This window comes from Cupressus sempervirens, chromosome 3 (assembly GCF_028749045.1).
Source record: "Cupressus sempervirens isolate cs-2001-9-10 chromosome 3, ASM2874904v1, whole genome shotgun sequence".
Taxonomy (NCBI): domain Eukaryota; kingdom Viridiplantae; phylum Streptophyta; class Pinopsida; order Cupressales; family Cupressaceae; genus Cupressus; species Cupressus sempervirens.
The window spans coordinates 239,655,266-239,663,924 of NC_143120.1; the positions used below are offsets into that span (position 1 = coordinate 239,655,266).

General features: G+C 34.0%; 1 pseudogene; it reads right to left on the bottom strand.

The window, feature by feature from the left end:
* Positions 1-318: 318 nt before the first annotated feature.
* On the bottom strand, positions 319-1,291 carry LOC149565746 (LOB domain-containing protein 24 pseudogene; annotated as a pseudogene).
* Between the last annotated feature and the right edge of the window lie 7,368 nt (positions 1,292-8,659).

Here is an 8,659-nt window from a genome sequence, read left to right on the forward strand (position 1 = left end):
TGGAGAGCAATTTCTGTTTTCACCACTTTTCTTTCTTAAGATATTAAGAATATATAGAGACATTATATTGTATATATTAAATTTTATTTTAGAAGTATATCAAATGAATAACAAAGTCCTTATTGCAGAAGTATGAAAAATAAATAGACAGGTTCATTAATGTGAGAACTTGGATAGAAATAGAAGATTCATTCTACATAGATAAAGATCAAAGACCATCAAATTCCAGTCCACAGACCATCAAAATCCAGGTCTCATGTTTTTTATTTGACTAGTACAGATAACTAATCTGATTTGTAAAACAAAAAGATTTTCTGATTACAAGGGAAAGATCATGTCTTCCCATCCAGCCAAATCCAGTTCATCCTGCAAAACTATTATGTCATCATTATGCTGACCTACGTTCTGGACGTCCAATATTGTGGAACCTATTTCACTGGCATTGTGAAATCCAGTCATGAGAGGCACAAGATTAGCCTGTGCATTCAGGAGATTTGCTTGTGTTGTTGCCAGTTGTGATTGCAGCTCTAATACTTGTTTCTGCAATCGACAAATTGCACCAGTGCAGCCATAGATTGGGTCAACCACTCTCGCACTAGCTTCATATACCAAGCTGCTTACCGCATCTGCTCTCTTATCAGTCGGAATATCCTGTATTTGCAACACAAATTAACAATGGTTGACAGATAAAATCAAGACAGTTAAATTTTGGTAGGGTGAACACAAATTATTGTATTTATGTAAAATGTATTCATAGATGACCTTATTAAGATATTTGAATCTTGTGAAATCTAATTTCTATTTATACAGTGATGTGTTTTAAAATAAATACAATTTTATTTCTTTATTTCTACATTTGAAGAATAAAACAAATCTTATTTCTATTTTACAACTAAGATTTTTCCTTTTTTCTTATTTGAAATGTGGTGAAGCACCTCTTAAGTTTAGAGAATGTCAGACAATTCTGAGCCTTGAATATTTTTAATGTAGGAATTAACTCATACTGTATATGATCAAAACCTTCTATCAAAAATTGAAAAAGAAATAGCACAACATTTGTTAAACCAAAGAAAAAAATAATAATAAAAAAGATAGTTTCACAAACCCTAAAACAGCATTCATTTACCTTAAGGATTCGGACAATCCTGCTTATTCCAAATATTTTGCTCACTAGTAAGAACTTGTGAGGATTGTTTGGTGGGAAATAGGGAGCAAGAAGGCATTTATCTCCACATTTTCTTCGTTGAATCTTACAGGCAGCGCAAGGGTAAACAAGCAGAGACATTTCTAGTGATTTATGTTCCCTTTGAAGCTTTTAAGAGTAAAACTAAAGGATCAGAGACGTATGAAATAGGCAACTATCTAAAATGTTATCTAATGAACGCTTATAGAATGGAGATGAACACAACTTCTAGGAGATGTTATAAATAGAGTTGAAGTATAATGCTGTTCAAAGTGTTTAAAGTACAGTTGTAAAGTGAATATCACGCCTAAATGTACGTTCACACTTTTTATAGAAAAGCAGAATTTGTGAAAAATAGTAACTACAAAATTTTTCAAAGATCAACTTTTACGAAGAATATATATTTGCGATGAGTTAGAAGAATGCAGAAGTCATCATATTTATTCCGACGGAATGAATAGGAGACTCACTGGCTAATTAATATATACCTGTAATGTACCATGGAGGTCAAAGTTTACTTTGGCCTTATTGCAATTTCTATTCATGCATCAGCGGCGATGTAAGAACATAATATTGTTTCTTTCTCTTTTGATTTTCTTCTTCATATATTCCTTTATATGATTGTAATCTTTAAATGGAACCTAAACAATAATAGTTGAATTCACGCAGTAGAATTACAACAGGACAAAGGAGGAAAATTCACATTTTCTTCTATCAGCATTTTCACTCCTTTTCCTATTATTATAGAAATTTGTACTCTTATCAACTTTAATGAAGTTCATTCCCAAACCTATATTGATTGAGATCCTTTTGTATTTTTTTCACCGCCCACCTAAAATTGGTAGCTAATAGTTTTAGAGCAGATATGTAGCTTTCCATTATTTAGACATTTGGGAACTTTCTCCTCTTTTCTGTGTAACGTCAAATGATACAGCTATATTGAAGGAATTATGCCTCGTTGGATGACTACTGTAAACCAACTATACGGATGTCTTTCTTCTGATAAATTCCTCTAGAGAATGATCTCTATGTAAATTTCCTCTTATAATGTGCAACAATATTAATTGACAATTTCTGTGACTAGTTTTTAGTGGGTATGATGACTATGGAAAGGCTTTTGTAGAATTTAGAGACACCGGGGCATACATACTTGTTAAAGAGACTTCGTAGGTGTGGTACATTGGAATTTGTAGTATTGCATGTGTAATCTATATTTGTACATTGAATGAACATCTTGGGTTTCTAAATTGGGTCCATGGTTTGGCACTTTGGCTAGAATCCAACATATGCTATGGTAAAGGGAACCTTCAAGGACTGGATTATAAGTTTATGCATGTTATAGCATTACCAAGTTGAAAAATAATTGATTGGAGGGTAAGCTGTGTTCAGATATTATAATTTTTAGAAACTAATTATGTAATCGTGTATTTCTCTTTTCAAAAGTTTTCTTTAATCTAAATTGGCCGTCTTTTAGTTTACATGTTTCTATTTATATTATATTATTTAGATTTCTATTTATATTATACCAATACCAATGTGTTTGTTAACAATAGGAAGAAATAAATTTTATAGCATTTTTATTACTTTTATTCAATATCAAGTGGAATAATTAGAAAAGAGAGTATGTAGCTTTGGAGTGTTGTTAGGATTTTTGTTGTAGTATGGTGACTCTCTTAGATGAAAAAATTAAGGGTCCCTATGTGGATTAAGTTCACTGGTCTCCATTTGCCTTGTTGGTCTTTCATGCAAACTATTGGATAGTCTTTTGGGAAAGATAGTTTGCCTCGAACTTGACAATTTTTTCAAAACCTATCCTCATAGAATGGATTGCGTTAAGCTCGACCTATTTTAAAACATTAAAGAAACTCTTGATATCTAGGTAGGTAATAGAACAAAGATTGTCTGTTAGTAGCTAAGGAAGATGAGTGGACTATTGTGGTCTACAAAGATAAGAAACCTTAATCTCATAATCAACATGTGGCTTTGGCCCTTCCAACTTCAAAAGTGACTCCCATCTAGATCATCTCTTCTCTGCTTGTAGTGATTTCAAACCCTAGCCAAAACAAGAAGGGGTCATGTATTTCACACCCTAGTTCATAGTGGAAGGACAACTCGTTCCATGCTTATAGGTCACCTTGGGTTCATATTATGAAAGTGACTTCATCCATTGGTACCTCTCCCTCCTTCCATCATTCAAGCATCCCTTATGAGGTTTGAAGATCAGAAATAGAGGCTTTAATAAGTGTAGGGAGATTTTTTGTATAGCATCTTTAAACCTAGTTCATATTTTCTATATAATAGTGTCTCCTTGCTTGGGTATGAGGAAGACATGTAAGATTTTTTATCATGAAATTCAAGAATCTATAATTTGGATGTTCTTTTCCACTAGGAGGTCCAATTTACTGAGTTTTTTTTAAATGCAACTTTCCATGTGATTTCAATAGATAGTATTAGTTTGTATTCCTAGAATAAAGCTAGTTGAGGAGGGTTAGTTATTCCTCTCTCAACTTGGTTAAAATATATAGTTGTTGATCTTAGTTTTGATCCCTTGCATAGAGAGGTTTGACTTTCTTTAGTCATTGATACTCATTCCTTTCGGATTGTTAATGGTCATGCTCCTAATGATTTGATTGAGAGGCCATATTTATGACATTGGCTTGTAGACTTCTTGCCACGTGCAACCCGAATCATCTATTGTGCCTTCAACATGGTTGAAGTGGCCTCAGCTAAAGATGAGATTTTTTTTCACTAAATAACTAGAGAGAGAGAGAGAGAGAGAGAGAGAGAGAGAGAGAGAGAGAGAGAGAGAGAGAGAGAGAGAGAGAGTGAGAGAGAGAGAGAGAGAGAGAGGAAGAGAGAGGATTAGTATTACATGCACAAGAAATTGGAATTTTTAATCCCAATACCAACTGCCACTACCATGATGTGGTCTGGAAACCATGGTCTAATTTTAGAGATGGCTTGGATAGGATTTTCAAGAGACTTGATTTTTTTATGATTGTGACTCAATAAGTTTTCATTTTCCAAAGAAAAATAATTACTGGTCACTCATTTGGTTACTCTAACCTTGTCATACCACTTTCCTATATTTTCTTTTCTTTTATACTAGACAACTCATTGATGAGCCTCCAAAATGTAGTTTTATCTCAACAAATATTTTCTTCATCATCAAGCTATGTTGGCCCATATTGAATATGTGTGGAATTTAGAGCCAAAGCGCTAACACCACTCTCAATGGATTCAATGATCTAGAATGGCACCATAGCTTGTATTGCAAGGCTTTTGGAAAATTTTGGTACTCAACTTTTCATGTACCAAAGGATATCTTATATATATTATGCCAAGGATATCATCATTTTCGTTAAATCTCTAGCCTTGAATCTATTTGACACAAACTTCCAAGTCAGGCTTTCCCAAATCCAAAATTAGAAACAAATTCTTGACACCTACATGTCCATAAATGATTAGATAAAATCCTTACTACATTTCCTTTGTGTTGGGGATAAAGTATTGAGTGAATTTTCCAAGCCCTTAGATGTGAATATACCTTAGTGGGGATTATGAGGGTTAAGGAAGGTCAAGTTCTCCTTATTAAGATCTATAACATTCTCAAATACATTTTTAAACATCATGATGAGGTGTTCATGATGCATGGCAATTCACTTTCTAGAGACCAAGCCCTGAAAGCTTACCTTTCTATTATCCTTTCTTAGTTAGCTCCTGAACACTATATTTTGCAATCAAAAAATCATAATGCAAGACATTAAAGAGGATATTTTATTAATGTTAGATGACTTGCCTTGTGGGTTCTATAAAGCTCTATGGGATTTTTTTTTCCTTACTTGTACAAGGTCTATCTTGGGACCTTTTTCCCAATGCCTAGGAGAAATCATCAATAGAGGAAATATTAAATTTATTCAAAAAGTAGGAGATGAGGATATTTTTAATTGGATACCAATTACCATTCTAAATTACTCTTACAAGATCATTTCTAAGGCCTAGGATCTCAAAATATTTTGTATCCTTCCTATATTGATTTAGCCTGAGAAGACTTATTTTATCAAGTCCCTCTATATTGTGGACAATATTATTATTGGAAATATAGATGGAGTAACTGAGAGGGGGGAGGTGAATTAGTTAGAACAAAAAAAAATCCACATATCCCTTAGATGTCTGATAAAACTAGTTACTGTTGTCACTTGATAAACATACTTAAAATGTTGTAACTCGATAAATGCAATGTATGTTAACTTTAGCAGATCTTAAACATTCACATTGATTAACAAGCATAAAATAAATAACATGAACACATGAGACACTAGATTTAACATGGGAACCCAATATGGAAAAAACCACCAAGTAACTAGCTACTAATTTTCACTCTTTTGAAGTGAGCCCTGTTAGGAGCCAACCTGATTAAACATTACAAAACACACTGTTAGGTGTGACCTTGTTAGAGGATTTAATCACCCTATTACGAGTGGCCTTGCAAGAGGTCTTTAGAACAATTCAATGGAACTGTCACCTTGTTAGAGGATTTACAAATGGTTGGTAAACCAACTTTGCTAAGAAATTTTGGAATCACTACTACAATGATAAGAAAGTAATAATGAAACGACCTGAATGAGATGCAATTGAATTGTTGATATAGATCTATATTCTGCTTCACACTAGATCCTTCCTGATCAAATATATCTTTGATGTTCCTCAAGGATATCTGACCATCCTTCAAATTTTCTCACACTTTCCTTCTTAAACAATCAACACACTTGCATAGTTGCCCATACTTTTGAATTCTCAACTTGACCTTTCATTTATAGCTTACAAATTATCAAGTTGGCCGAATTACAACTTACAATCATTAATAATCATTACCTCAATCGGCTAGAATCAATACTTGAAACAATTAAACTTTATTTCTCTAATTAACAAAATCCTTCATTGGCCGACCCTGCTCAGTAAACACTGATCCTAAAATGATCTCCGTGTTATCCAACAAAAGCTCAATTAACACTGTGAACCTGCAAAAATCCTTTGGAAACTGAGTGAACTCAATCAATACTAACTTTCCTTCGTTAACCATGTGAGCTCGGTTAAAACTACTTTCTGCCACATTTCCTTCGACCCCCGAGTGAGCTCAATAGACACTTTCTTTGCAAAGTAATTTTCAAGAATGCTCGGTAGACATAGAAAATTGCCTTGTTGACCAACTAAGCTTGGTAAGCATTGTTTGCCAACTAATATGACATTTGTGTTGTTGGCTCTTGATTTAACAGTTTTGAAAATGACCAAGAAACCAAACAAATGCATCTAAGGCTAGCAATTTCCTATGACAGATACACCTGACTACAGTCTTGGGCCAACTATAAGGCATAACTCCTTCTTCACTTCAGGCTCTATAAGACCTAGGCGAGTTAACCTTGAGGTTTTGAGATATGGTACCAGTGTATTTAAAACATAAATCTGAACCTATTAATAGTAGATGAAAACCCCTTATATCTCCTAATAACTCATGAAATGACACAGATCTACAGTAGTTAGATGCATATCTATGAAATTCATAAGTTGAGTGTGGGTTAATTCCTTTCAACCCACTACAAGACATGAAAAACTAAAATTATTTGAATAAAAGATTTTGAATTCAACAAAAACCCCTAATATGCAGTAGCATGAACAAGTGATCCTATAAACAATTAGTGCCTTGTCTATTGGGAAATTCCATGAATTAATCACATACATATAGATATCTAAGACTTATTTGTATCTTTAGCTATATGATCTATCCATTCACCTTGTAAATAGACATCCATGTTCAATCTGAATCTCATTCTTACATGATATCCTTCTCAATAAACTTGCAACCCTGTTGATTCCTTAAAGCATTTACATAACTCCTTGAGTCACAAGCAACAATAAAACAACATACAGCCTTAAGGGATTGCAACTCTGGCCTAAGCTCTTTGTTCAAAGATCATAAAACATTGAAAAATCACTAAGACTGGAGACGAGAATCAAAATGAAACTAATGAAATTCTTGCTCCTTCGTATTCATTTCCTTGAAATAATACATTTATATGCATGCAATCAAAACATAGAAACACCTAAAAGACTTGAACTATCTATATTCTATTCATTTATGTTGTTCATACAAGAGAAATTTCTGAAAAATATTTGGTATCACAGTATGCGAACACATCAAAACTAGATCCAAAACATGGTATCACAGCAGTGACTAGTTTTTCTCCAAAGACTAGAACCAACCCTACAATGAGAAAAAGAAAAGAAGATATAGGAGAAGAGTTCATTCCTGGATCTAATCTGAACATGACATCTATCCACTTGAAAAACCTTCTCAACAAGTTAAAAACATCCTTCAAATCTCTCCCCTCAACTGGTGAGTCAAATCTTCATCATTTAGCCTCCACCATCACAAAATATCTGACATATTTGATTGAATAAGATAACTAATTTTGATGCTTGATCTAGAATGAAAAAATTTGGTTAAAAATGAACTCAAGAAATGTAAAAACATTTTTAGAATTTTTTTTAAGCTTCAACAAACATCAATATATGTTTCCCAACTAAATCTGACACTCCATAATGAATTCTACCCCTTTTACTGAGAATGCCCCAGAAATTGCAAATCTAATTATAGCTCAAACTAGTGGAGACATGTGCATAATTTGACCCCAAATATGGAAAATTTGGCTTCTCCTAGTTCCAACGCTATGTTGAAGTGCCTAATTTGGACAAAAAATGCCCCTGTAATGGCCATTTGAAAAATAGGCTCCTGGACTGAATCAGAACTTTTAAAATGAAAATTTTTAAAAGTTATATAGTTTTTGATAAGATAAACAGGTTTTAAGGGATCCTAAAACCCATAAGTTTTACAAAAAACAAGGCTGATAATAAGCAAAAGAAGCCCAGCCAAAACAGAGGTCCAACAGCTGAAAAAAAGCCCGAAGGCCCAGCCCATAACAAAGGCCCACAGAAAGGCCAGAAAACAAACAAACTAAAACAGACAATAGAAAACTTGTCCAAAAGCCAAAAGCTAGAAAGACGAAAATTCAAAAGACAAGAAAACTAGTCTTCAGTAATCTTCTCCATTTCCTGCATAGTCTGAGCTGCCTCGACTATCTTTTGTTGCTCCTTAGCCATTTGATCCATAACCTTCACCATGCCCTGATCCATACTGGAGAATGTACTGGTAGTGGCCTTGTCATCATTCGGCCTGGCCTTCTCCCTGTTCTGTCCTCCCTCCTCCACCAGGAAGCCCCTGTCCTTAAGTTTACCAGCTAGGGATTGGATGTTGTCATTCATCGAACTTAGGAGAGAAATCATCTGACTTGCCAGGTTGTGGTTGTAGTTTTCAAGATTTCTAATTCTCCTTTCATTTAAGCTTTCTCTGTTATCCTGGTCCTCCTGGCTATCAATACTAGTCTTTTTCTTAGTACTTTCCATCTGGGATACCTTTTC